At 32.0% G+C, this 12,064-nt stretch overlaps 1 protein-coding gene across 1 annotated transcript in view; it reads left to right on the forward strand.

The window, feature by feature from the left end:
* The window catches only part of LOC107854780 (glutamyl-tRNA(Gln) amidotransferase subunit A-like), a 119,214-nt gene that overhangs the window by 90,915 nt on the left and 16,235 nt on the right, over positions 1-12,064 (forward strand). The gene's annotated exons all lie outside the window — the stretch shown is intronic.

Consider the following 12,064-nt stretch of genomic DNA (forward strand, 5'->3'; position numbering starts at 1 on the left):
TATATATATATATATATATATATATATATATATTGTAATGTATATATTGTAGTATATTTTATTTAAACTTTAAAGTAGTACATATACATTGAATGGTGCGTATATATGTGTATATATTTTTTTAATTCTAATGTAGTATATACTATATATATAGTGTATATATATTGTTTAACGTATTTAAAATATATATAGGTGGGTATATATAGTGTACATTGAAAAAACTTTTTTTTTTAATTTTTGACCGGGTTTGACCGGATTTTTAATCGGGTTTAGGTGGGGTTGACCGGGTTGGGTTAAGTGGGCCGGGTTAGGGCTATTTTTAAAAAATTTAATATTGAGCCCGGCCTGACTCGGCCCACTTAACCCCAACCCGACCCTGCCTGGCCCACAATTTGGGTAAATTTAAAGGGTCGGTTCTGCGTTGACCCGGCTTGGCCCACTTAACAGCCTTAATTACACCTTCACTACATGTAATTTTCTTCACATAAATTCGCCAGTAAACAAATCCTAAATTCCTCAAAAAAGTTTCTTCAATTCTCGTAAGTATCTTTCTCTCTTTTCTCACACAGTTACACCTTCACTATGTGTATTTTACTCTCTTTTATTTTATTTTTTTGTCATATTTTGTAATCTCCAATTTCACCATCTATTTCTTATTTTCAAATTGCGTATATGGAGGAGGAGTATGTTGTTGCTAAGTTAAGGTGAGTGTATTTTGGTTTACTTGAAAATGGGAAAATGAAAAAATTTATTGGTTCCGTAAAGTGTAGAAAGAGTTGTGTATTCTGTTGCCAATGGTGGAAGCATGAAGAAGATGGAGATGATGTGTTGTTCTCTGTTCGGTGAAGAGTAAAAATCGTGAACCTCCTTTGTGTGTGTAATACTCTATCAAATATAGAAATGGATGATTAATTTGTTATAAATACATATCAAAGTTATATTTGTAATTTTTGTAAAGTAATAAACAAATGGATTAGACATGTATTCTGTAAATACATAGAACTATATGTATTTTTTTGTAACGTAACATGTATTATGTAAAAGAAAACATATGCATATTATGTATTTCATGTACTTATGTACTTATTAGAGGATAACATATGTATTTATTTATATTTTTTACTGTTTAAAATATGTATCATGTATTTTTTAATTATCTATATGTATATAGTTATCCTTTTTGTTATAGAGATTTTGTGTCCTATATATTTATATATACATACGAGTCAGATATGTATTTCTATAAATACATATGCAGATATATATGTATATTTTGTACTGTAAATACATATGATTACCTATATGTATATGTATATAGTTGTCACTTTTGTTATAAAGATTTTGTGTCCTATATGTTTATATATACATATGAGCCAGATATGTATTTGTGTAAATACATATGCATATATATATGTTTGTTTTGTACTGTAAATACATATGCAGATCTGTATATCTATTTATTTTGTATATTTTTTTGAATATGTATATGATAAAGATATTTGTCTTTTAGAAATAAAAGATAGAGATAGAAGAGTAAAAATATTCAAAAAACCAAAAAATAGAAAAATACAAAAAACGAAAAAGAAAAATCCGAAAAAGTGATAAAGAGAAAAAAAAAAAGAAATAAAAGTGTAAAAATAAAAGTGAAAAAAATAAATAAAAAATAAAAATAGAAAAAAAGAAGAAGAAAACAAAAATAAGAAAAGAAAAAAAAATATGAGAAAGGAAAAAAATAAAGAAAAAAATCAAAAAAGGAAAAAAAGAAGAGAAATAGAAATGACAAAATAAAGTGAAAATAAAAAAATGAAAATAAAAAAAGAAATCAAAATAAAAAAAATAAAACGATAAAAAAAAAGAAGATGAAAAAAATAACAAGAAAAGAAAGTTAGAGATATAAGAGAGTGAAAGAGAGAGAAAACCAGTAATGATGATTTATTTTGAAGTTTTGAAATTTTGAATTTGGGTTTGATTTGAAAAAGGAATCTACTAATTTAAATAAGAGTAATTTATGAAAAAGGAATTTTACTGCTTTAAAAAGGAATTTAATGTTTTAAATACATGAGATAATTATTACTTATTTAACTCAACTGATTTGAGTAAAAGAAGGACAGTAAATCTTGTTGTATATGTATTTTAGTAGCAACGCTTTTATAAAATACAAAATACAAGTTACTATTTCAGGTAATTATGAAACAGTTGCTATGAAACTCCTAATTATGATCTTAAGTTTGCTAATTATGAAATTTTTCCAAAATAATTATCCTATATTAATTGTTCATCTTACTAAATTAAAAACAGGTTAAACACATCGATAACCCCCTGAATTTGGTACAAACTTTCATTTTCACACCCCAACTAAAAATTGTTCACTTTGAATACTCCAAATAGTATTCTATTTTATCATTTTGGCACTTTTTTGTCAATTAAGAAAATAAATAAGGAGAGTGCAATACACTCTCCAATGACGTGACAACAACAAATTAAATAATTACACGTGACATTTTTTTAAAACAAAACTAGTACAAAATCTTTTAACCCCCCCCCCCCCCCACCTCTCCCTTCCCAATCTTCTTCTTCATTCATTTTTATATGCTAAGAAAATCCCACCCCACCCCACCCTTACTTTTTATTTTTTCTTTTGAATTTCATTAAATTTCGATTTTTTCTATTTGTTGTAGGTTTAAATTATATAGTTTTCTTTTCAAAATTTGATACTGGGCCAAGTTAAAGATGGCGAAATCAGTGATGGTACTATGATTTTTGATGATGAATATTAAAATTGGGTGGAAATAAGTTTGACGGTAAAAATTTAATTCAATTGCGGTGAAAAAATTATGGAGATAAATAATGAAATTAATCGTGGTTGTGTGGCAAACTTGGTTATCACTATTTTTTATTTTCTGCAACAATCATGGAGGATTTAAGAGAAGGATTTAGGGTGAATAAAAGTTTGAAAGTATATTTTTTGGTGATATTACAACGAGGATGATATGATTCTTTGTAAGAGTATATTTTTCATTGTATTCTTTCATATTCTTCTAAAATTCTTTAAAATGAGTATGTGATGATTTTTTTCTCTATGTTTTGTAATTATAAAATTACTACTGGTAGTTTGGTGAATGGTGATGGTGCTGATGTTGGAAGGTAGAGTTGGTGGAGGGAGAACAAGAAGGTTAAGAAAAAATAACAAAAGGAAAAAAACTTAGCAATGGTAGTTAATGGTGGTGGAAGGTAGAGTTGGTGGAGGAAGAAAGAGGGAAGATAAAGAAGGCAAAAAAATAGAAAAATCATAAAAAGAGCTCCTCACGCGTCAGTGCAACACACACAATGTTTTGCGTCAATAACAGGTGCCAAAATGAGACATTTGAATACTTGTTTAGGTGCATAAAATGATCAATGGTTGGTTGAGGTGCCAAAATAAAAATTTGTGGCAAGTTTAGGGGGTGGTCAATGTGTTTAGCCTAAAAAAATTCATTAAATCTTGAATAAACTACATGACTTAGTAAACATAAGCTCTTAATTATCGTATTTAGCCTAAGTTTTAATTAATCATAATTTATAGTCTCACAATACAACTCATAACCTTTTTTCTCCTTTTCTCTCCCACCACTCTCATCTCTCTCTCCTAATCTCGCTCACTTTGTGCCCCATCTCTCTCCCCACGTCTTTCTCTCACTGACTCTCAGCTCTCTCGTTCTCTTTATCTTTTAAAAAAACAATACAGTATTGTATCAAAACTTGTAGTTTTTAAAATTTCTAGTTATATATTTGTATTTGGTTGCAAATACCTAATGCATTTTGATACAAAGCTGGAAGTTCAAAAAAACTGATGATACAAATTAAATTATTCAAATAAAAATGATGCATATACTTGTTAATATACAAAGTCAAATGATAAGTTTAATACATTTGAGAAAGAGAGAGGTGAAAATACAAAAAAGAAAAAAAGAATGAAAATACGAAATACAAAGAGAGAGAGAGAGAGAGAGAGAGAAGATTTGTATTCACTGATGCACCTATATTCATTGATACAGTGTAATACCCCGTATTCTTTCTAGTTCAATTCAGCCCAAAAGAGGCACATCAAAGACTTAAGACCAGAAATTTTAGCTAAGTGTTGGAGACTTAGTCTCATTTTTGGCCTCTAAATTTTGACGACTGTATTCTCGAACTTTCAAACCTTGGAATGTCAATTTCTAAGTTGTTTCATGATTAGGGTAGTTCATAGTACCTCCGAGGTGAGTTTCGGAATTTTTGGAGAACGACTGGGGCATGTTTAGTTTGCCAAAATAGAACGTCGATGCGATGTCAGCGTGCCGCGTCGGTGGCCGCGTCGAGTAGGCAACGCATTGCGTCGCTAATTGCATCGCAGTGAGAGACGCGATGTGTCGCTGATCGCATCGGTGCTCAATTTTTATTGTTAAATGACGAGTTTATAGGGGCATTTGAGTCATTTACCCTCACCCAAATCTGCCCAAAACACACAATTTTGGCCCCAAATAGCATAGATGCTTCATTATTCATCTTTTTTCTCTCCAAGAACAAAATCTAGCTCCAAGAATCAAGAACAACTCCATAGCTCCTACTCTAAGAAAGCTTATAATCCAAAGTTCTGGATTTAAGAACTTCAATAAAAAGCTTCAAGAATGCCATTAGAGATTCAAAAGTTCAAGATTTTACATTCAATTCATCAAGCAAGGTATGTGGGGTTATGAACAAGGATCCTCTTTCATCCTTGTGCCCAAAACTAGTTTTTAAAGTTGAATATACATGAATTTATATGATTTACAGTTTAGGGTTTATACCCAATTATCATTATTTGAAGATGTTGATGTTTCAAGTGATTAAATGTTATATTGCCTCTCCACTTTTGCATGTTTATGCATGTGAAGTGATTTCATATACATTGAGAATTAAATTTCACCATATTGGCTAGAATTATACAAGAATTTCAAGGTTTTGATTATTGAGCATTACTTTATTGTAGTTTGACATGAGTTTGAAACATGGGTGTTAAGCCCTAAGTATAAGTATTGATATTTCAAGAAGATGATGCTTTTAAGCATCTTATGACTATCTTATATTCAGATTTTTCAGAAAAGATTTGATCTTTTGATCCTCAGTTAAGTTATGGAATCCACTTTACAATTTTATTACAGTTTATAGAAAACAGAATAGTTTTGATTATAGCTTAAAACAGACAGATGCATAACTAATTTTCATTATAAGCCCTTATGATAGTTTGAAATTGGATTTCCTACAGAATGAACATACAGATTAAACGGACTAGTATTTTACACCGAGTGGGAAGTGTGGGTTTAGCGCATCCTACTTCCCCAGAACTACGAGCCAACGTCGGTTCAGATTATAAAATTATTCCCATTTCTATATGGATAATAGATATAGATTGTGATCACTTAGATTAGGTTATACTCCTTGACAAGAGTATGATACCTCTCCCCAACGTGAGGTTTTCCCATAAGGGAACTAGATGTTGGACACTATAATAGCTCACATAGTGTATGTCGGTTAGAAGAACCTCTTGTAGAATAGTTTTTAAAAGAATTTCCCTATAGCCTACAGAACAGAAAAAAATAACAGAAAAGCTTTTAGAAACTAAGTGGAAAGGCTCACGATTTTATTTTGATGCTTCTAGAGTTGGTCTGAGTTGTGTTTTGATGCAAAGAGGTAGAGTCATAGCCTATGTCTCTAGACAACTTAAGCCTCATGAAAAGAATTATACGACCCATGATCTTGAATTAGTTGCTATTGTGTTTTCTTTGAAAATCTGGAGGCACTATCTTTATGGGGTGCACGTTGATGTATTTACGACCTACAAAAGTTTGTAGTATGTGTTTACTCAGAGGGAGTTAAATCTTCATCAGAGAAGGTGGTTAGAATTATTGAAAGATTATGATATGAGTGTTTTATACCATCCTGGCAAGGCCAAGTAGTGGCAGACACCCTTCATAGATTGTCTATTGGCAGTGTTGCTCATATGGAGAATGATAATAGAGAGTTAGTTCGGGAAGTTCACCGGTTAGCTAGATTAGGTATGAGGTTGGTTGACTCAACTGAAGGGAATGTTTGGGTTCAGAGTAGTTCAGAATCTTCTCTAGTCTCTTAAGTGAAAGAAAAACAGGATAAAGATCCTAGTTTGGTCAAACTGAAGGATTCAGTTAAAGACCAAAAGGTAGAGGTTTTCTTCCAAGGAGAGATGATGTGTTGAGATACCAGAGTAAATTGTGTGTTCCATGTGTAGACTATTCGAGGCAACGACATGGTGCACATTAATCCAGTTACCCAGGATCCACCAAGATGTACCATAATTTGTGAGAAGTCTATTGGTGGAAGGGTATGAAGAAAGATATCTCAGTATTTGTGGCCAAGTGTGAAACTTATCAACAGGTTAAGGTAGAGCACCAAAGACCTGGTGTCACTTTACAGGAGTTTGGTATTCCCACCTGGAAGTAGGAAGAGGTGAACATAGACTTTGTAACATGGCTACCCCATTCGCTTCGTCACCATAATTCGATTTGGGTTATTGTAGACAGATTGGCCAAATCAGCTCACTTCTTGCCAATTCACATATCCTACATAGCTGAGGATTATGCTAAGATATATATCAAGGAGTTGTTTAGATTGCACGGAGTTTCCTTGTCCATCATCTCAGATAAGGGTACTCAGTTTACCTTTTAGTTTCAAAAAGCCTTTCAGAAGGGTCTTGGTACCCAAGTTCATCTTAGTTTAGATTTTTACCTGCAGACAGATGGTCAGGCAGAGAGGATCATTCAGAATCTAGAAGATATATTGAGGGCATGTGTTCTTGATTTCCAAGGCAGTTGGGATGACCACTTATCGTTAATCGAGTTTGCCTACAATAACAATTACCATTCTAGTATTCAGATGGCCCCGTTTGAGGATCTTTATGGGAGGAGATGTAGGTCGCCTATTAGTTGGTTCAAAGTAGGTGAGGTCGCTTTGATATGGCCAGATGTGGTGTTTGAAATGATGGAGAAAGTCTAGATTATTCGAGAGAGATTAAAAACAGCCCAGATTTATCAGAAATCTTATGCAGACGTAAGAATGAGAGATCTTGAGTTTGAGGTTGATGATCTGATTTATTTGAAGGTTTCACACATAAAATGGGTGAAGAGATTTGGTAAAAAGGGGAAGCTTAGTCCCTGATATGTAGGTCTGTATAGGATTTTGAATCATGTAGGAAAGGTAGCATATGAGCTTGAGCTACCTATAGACTTGTCATCAGTTCATCCAGTGTTCCATGTATCCTTATTGAAGAAGTGCATGGGTGAGTCAACTGTTATAGTCCTTCTAGGAAGCACATATATTTAGAATAGCCTTTTATATGAAGAACTTCCGGTAGAGATTCTTGATCACCAGATCCATAGACTAAGGAACAAAGAAGTTTCCTTGGTCAAAGTTCTGTGGTGAAATCAGTCTGTTGAGGGTGCCATTTGGGAAGTAGAAGCAGATATGCGACCCAAGTACCCTCACCTCTTCTCCATAAACTCAGATTTAGACGAAGGTAATAGTTTTCCTTAACTTAGTTCTTTTCCAGTCCCAGATTCATCCATATGTTTATCTTCATGTCAATTCATGCACTCACAGATTAGTTAAGTAGCTCATGATGCTTTAGATTCAGTCATGCAGTTTGTTTCAGTTGTGCATGCCAGTACATAGTCTCAGTTCCTTAGTATCTTCAGTTTAACTAGTCTCATTCAAAGACAAATATTCTTAAGGGGGAGATACTATAATACCCCGTATTCTTTCTAGTTTAATTCAGCTCAAAGGAGGCACATCAGAGTCTTAGGACCTGAAATTTCAGCTAAGTGTTGGAGACTTAGTCTCATTTTTGGCCTCATTTTTGGCCTCTAGATTTAGACGACTTTATTCTCGACCTTTTTCACCTTAAATGTTAATTTCTAAGTTGTTTCATGATTAGGGTAGTCCATAGTACCTCCGAGGTGAGTTTCAGAATTTTTCGAGAAGGACTAGGGCATGTTAGGTTGGCTAAAACAGAACGTCAATGCGATATCGCCGCGCTGCATTGGTGGCTGTATTGAGTAGGCAGTGTGGCACGTTACTAATCACATCGCAGTGAGCGATGGCCACATCGCTAGTCATGTCGGTTACCAATTTTGTGTTGTTAAATGATAGGTTTATAGGGTCATTTGAGTCATTTATCCTTACCCAAATCTGCCCAAAACACACATTTTTAGCCCTAAATAACATAGATGCTTCATTATTCATCTTTTTTCTCTCCAAGAACAAAACCCTAGCTCCAAGAATCAAGAACAACTCCATAACTCCTACTCCAAGAAAGCTTATAATCCAAAGTTTCGAGTTCAAGAACTTTAAGAAGAAGCCTCAAGAATGCCATTAGAGATTCAAAAGTTCAAGCTTTTACATTCAATTTATCAAGCAAGGTATGTGGGGTTATGAACAAGGATCCTCTTTCATCCTTGTGCCAAAAACTAGTTTTCAAAGTTGAATTTACATGAATTTATATGATTTACAGTTTAGGGTTCATACCCAATTATCATTATTTGAAGATGTTGATATTTCAAGTGATTAAATATTGAATTGCCTCTCTACTTTTACATGTTTATGCGTGTGAAGTGATTTTATATACATTGAGAATTAAATTTCACTATCTTGACTAGAATTATGCAAGAATTTCAAGGTTTTGATTATTGAGCATGACTTTATTGTAGTTTAACATGAGTTTGAAACATGGGTGTTAAGCCCTAAGTATAAGTATTGATATTTCAAGAAGATGATATTTTTAAGCATCCCATGACTAGCTTATATTCAGATTTTTTAGAAAAGATTTGATCTTTTGATCCTCAGTTAAGTTATGGAATTCATTTTATAGTTTTATTATAGTTTATAGAAAACAGATTAGTTTTGATTATAGCTTGAAACAGACAAATGCATAATTGGTTTTCATTATAATCCTTTATGCTAGTTTTAAATTGGATTTCATACAGAATGAATATACAGATTAAACGAAGTAGTAGTTAGCACCAAGCAATAAGTGTGGGTTTAGCGCATCCTACTTCCCTAGAACTAAGAGCCAACGTAGGTTCAGATTATTAGATTATTTCTATTTCTATATGGATGACAGATACATATTGTGATCACTTAGATTAGGTTATACTCCTTGGCAAGAGTATGACACATATTCCCAAAGTGAGGTTTTCCCATAAGGGAATTAGACGTTTGACACTATGATAGCCCACATAATGTATGTCGGTTAGAAGAACCTCCCTTGTAGAATAGTTTTTAAAAGAATTTCCCTACAGCCTATAGAACAGAAAAGAATAACAGAAAAGCTTTTAGAAACTAAGTGGAAAGGCTCACGATTTTACCCAGATATTGTTTTACCCAAGTCATGAGATTTTAGCTTTAGTTTACAGACGATAAAGGTGAGTCTTTTTACACTTAGTCATGATTTGAAAGCTCGAAACTACTTGTAGTCCGGAGCACCGTATGGCATTCCAAAACCCATTTTTGGGGCGTTACATACATATACAGTGATACAGTGGTTGCTCAACTAATGATATACATGATATGATTTTGGTTCGAGTAATTACTTATTGTATTTGTATTTTATATCGATTAATGTCAACTGCATATAGTTGATACTGTTAGGTTTTTAAGAGGTATGAATGAAAAATAAATAAGCATTTTTTTGGAAAGACACCAAGAGAAGAGATACAATTTGAATACACACCTTTTCACTTTGGATGGTTATGACCTTTCCAATGGGTTGTGACTTTTTTGAAGAGTTGCACTTTTATGAAAAGGTACACCTTTTGGAACTATTGCTTCTCTTCTGAAGCAACACTTTGATAGATATATATGCACGTTGAGTCTTCAAGTTTATATACGAATTTTCTAAATTTTTACTCTTTTTCTTCTTGCACTTTTAAACTCTTCTTCCTTGATTTACTATCATTGAGTGAGTTCAAGTTCAGCGAACTTAAGGTACTGCTATTATTTTGAAGTGAATCATTCTATTTGGGAGGATATATTCCATTAACTCGGGTACTTGAGGGGAGTAATTTTTGTAAGGACACATCATGAATTCGGTGGGCTTGATTCTTCTATATATTCATCTCTTTCTTTATTGTTTATTATTTTTCTGAATTAGTTTGAACTTTATTTTTGTTGTTCATAACTTATTTTGAACTTATTGTTAATGTTCATATTTATGAATACATAGTTAGAACTTTGTTTGGTTATTCATAATTTAGTTTGAACTTTTTGTTGAAATCGACAACACTAAATACAAATTTTACCAAACGAAAATAACAATCTTAAGGAAATTAATAAGTACTTGATTAATCTATATTAAGTATGATTTTGTGGAGACTAAAATCTTATGATTTTCTATTCCCTTGGTTAGAAGAATATAAAACTTCACCAAGAAATCAATATGAAAATTCGATTTGAAGATTATAAGAACTTCATCGGTTCATTGAACTCTCTGTATTACTATTTGGAGATTAAAATCTATGATTTTCTATTCTGTTTGAATTATGATTCTGAGTTGAGGAATATCAAATCTTCATTTGATTTTAAAGTTCATTCGGTTGATATTTTGAAGACACAAAAACTTCATCGTTGATTAAAAATAAGTTGTTTAAAAATTAAGTCTTTATTGTTAGTATTCTGAACTACTAAATTATTTGTCAATGATTGATTAAAAAATTATGAATGAAACTAAAAAACAAATTGATTTAGCTGTAAATGATATTGTCCCAACGGTAATCAATATTGCGTCATCAAGTAATTCAAATGTTGCTCTGATAATGGCATCGAAAGAGAAACTCAAAAAAAATTCTCGTACAAACTTTAAAGATTGGCAGCAAATAATATCTTTTGGTTGAACATTCTTGCAATACAAAGGTTCACAAGTAGAGATCCTTATGTTCTTAAAGAAGGAATTCTTGAAAACTAATTTTCTGGTTTGAAAGATCTTGTGATTCATCTCAAGATAGAAGAGGACAATAAGTTGCATAAGAAATCAACAATGATGGGCACAAATCTTGTTAAGGATTATTATCCAAATAATAAGATGAGGAAGAAGTCCTCTAGACAAGAGAAAAATCAAAACAACAAAAGGTTCAAAGACAATTGCTACAAATATTGTAAAGTTGGCCACAAAGCTCTGAATTGTCAAGTTCTAAAGAAGAACAAGAAAAATCAGATAAACATGGTGGAAGCACTTGAAAAGATTAAAAATCTAAGTGATATTATCACTTAAAGCAATGTAATTGAAAATCCAAATAAATGGTGATTTGATTCAGAAGCCACTAGACATATTTGTACGAACAAAGATGCTTCTGCTACTTATGATATCACTGATCTTGAAGAAGTGATCTTCATGAAAAGTACTGCAATAAACAAAGTTAAAGAAAGTGAAAAGATATATCTAAAGATGAATTTTGACAAGATGTTAACTCTCAACAATGTTCTCTATATTCCTACTATTAGAAAGAACTAAGTTTCTACAACACTTCTCGTTAAAATGATTTTAAGTGTGTGTTTATTTTGAAGAAAGTTGTAACAAGCAAGAATGAAATGTATGTAAAAAATGACTACCTCAATGAGGTTTTTTTCAAATTTGATGTAACGATTGATGAAATGAAAGATGGGGCTTCTTCTTACTTTCTTGAGTCTAATGATTTGTGAAATGGTCATTTGGGACTTGCCAATTACAAGACCTTCCGAAAACTATTTAGTTCAAAAGTTTTACCTAACTTTCAATGCAATAAATTAAAATGTCAAACATGTATTGAATTTAAGCACGCTAATCATACTTATAAATTTATTGAAAGAAATTCTAATGCCTTAAAATTGATTCACACTGATATTTGTGATATGTAGTCAACATCACCTCATGGTGAAAAAAAAATATTTCATATCTTTTTATTGATGATTGCACTAGATACTATTATATTTATTTGCAGAATAGCAAGGATGAAGAAAATGGAAGCATTTAGGCAATATAAAATTGAAGTTGAAAATTCGTTGG

Source organism: Capsicum annuum, chromosome 4 (genome assembly GCF_002878395.1).
Source record: "Capsicum annuum cultivar UCD-10X-F1 chromosome 4, UCD10Xv1.1, whole genome shotgun sequence".
Lineage (NCBI taxonomy): Eukaryota > Viridiplantae > Streptophyta > Magnoliopsida > Solanales > Solanaceae > Capsicum > Capsicum annuum.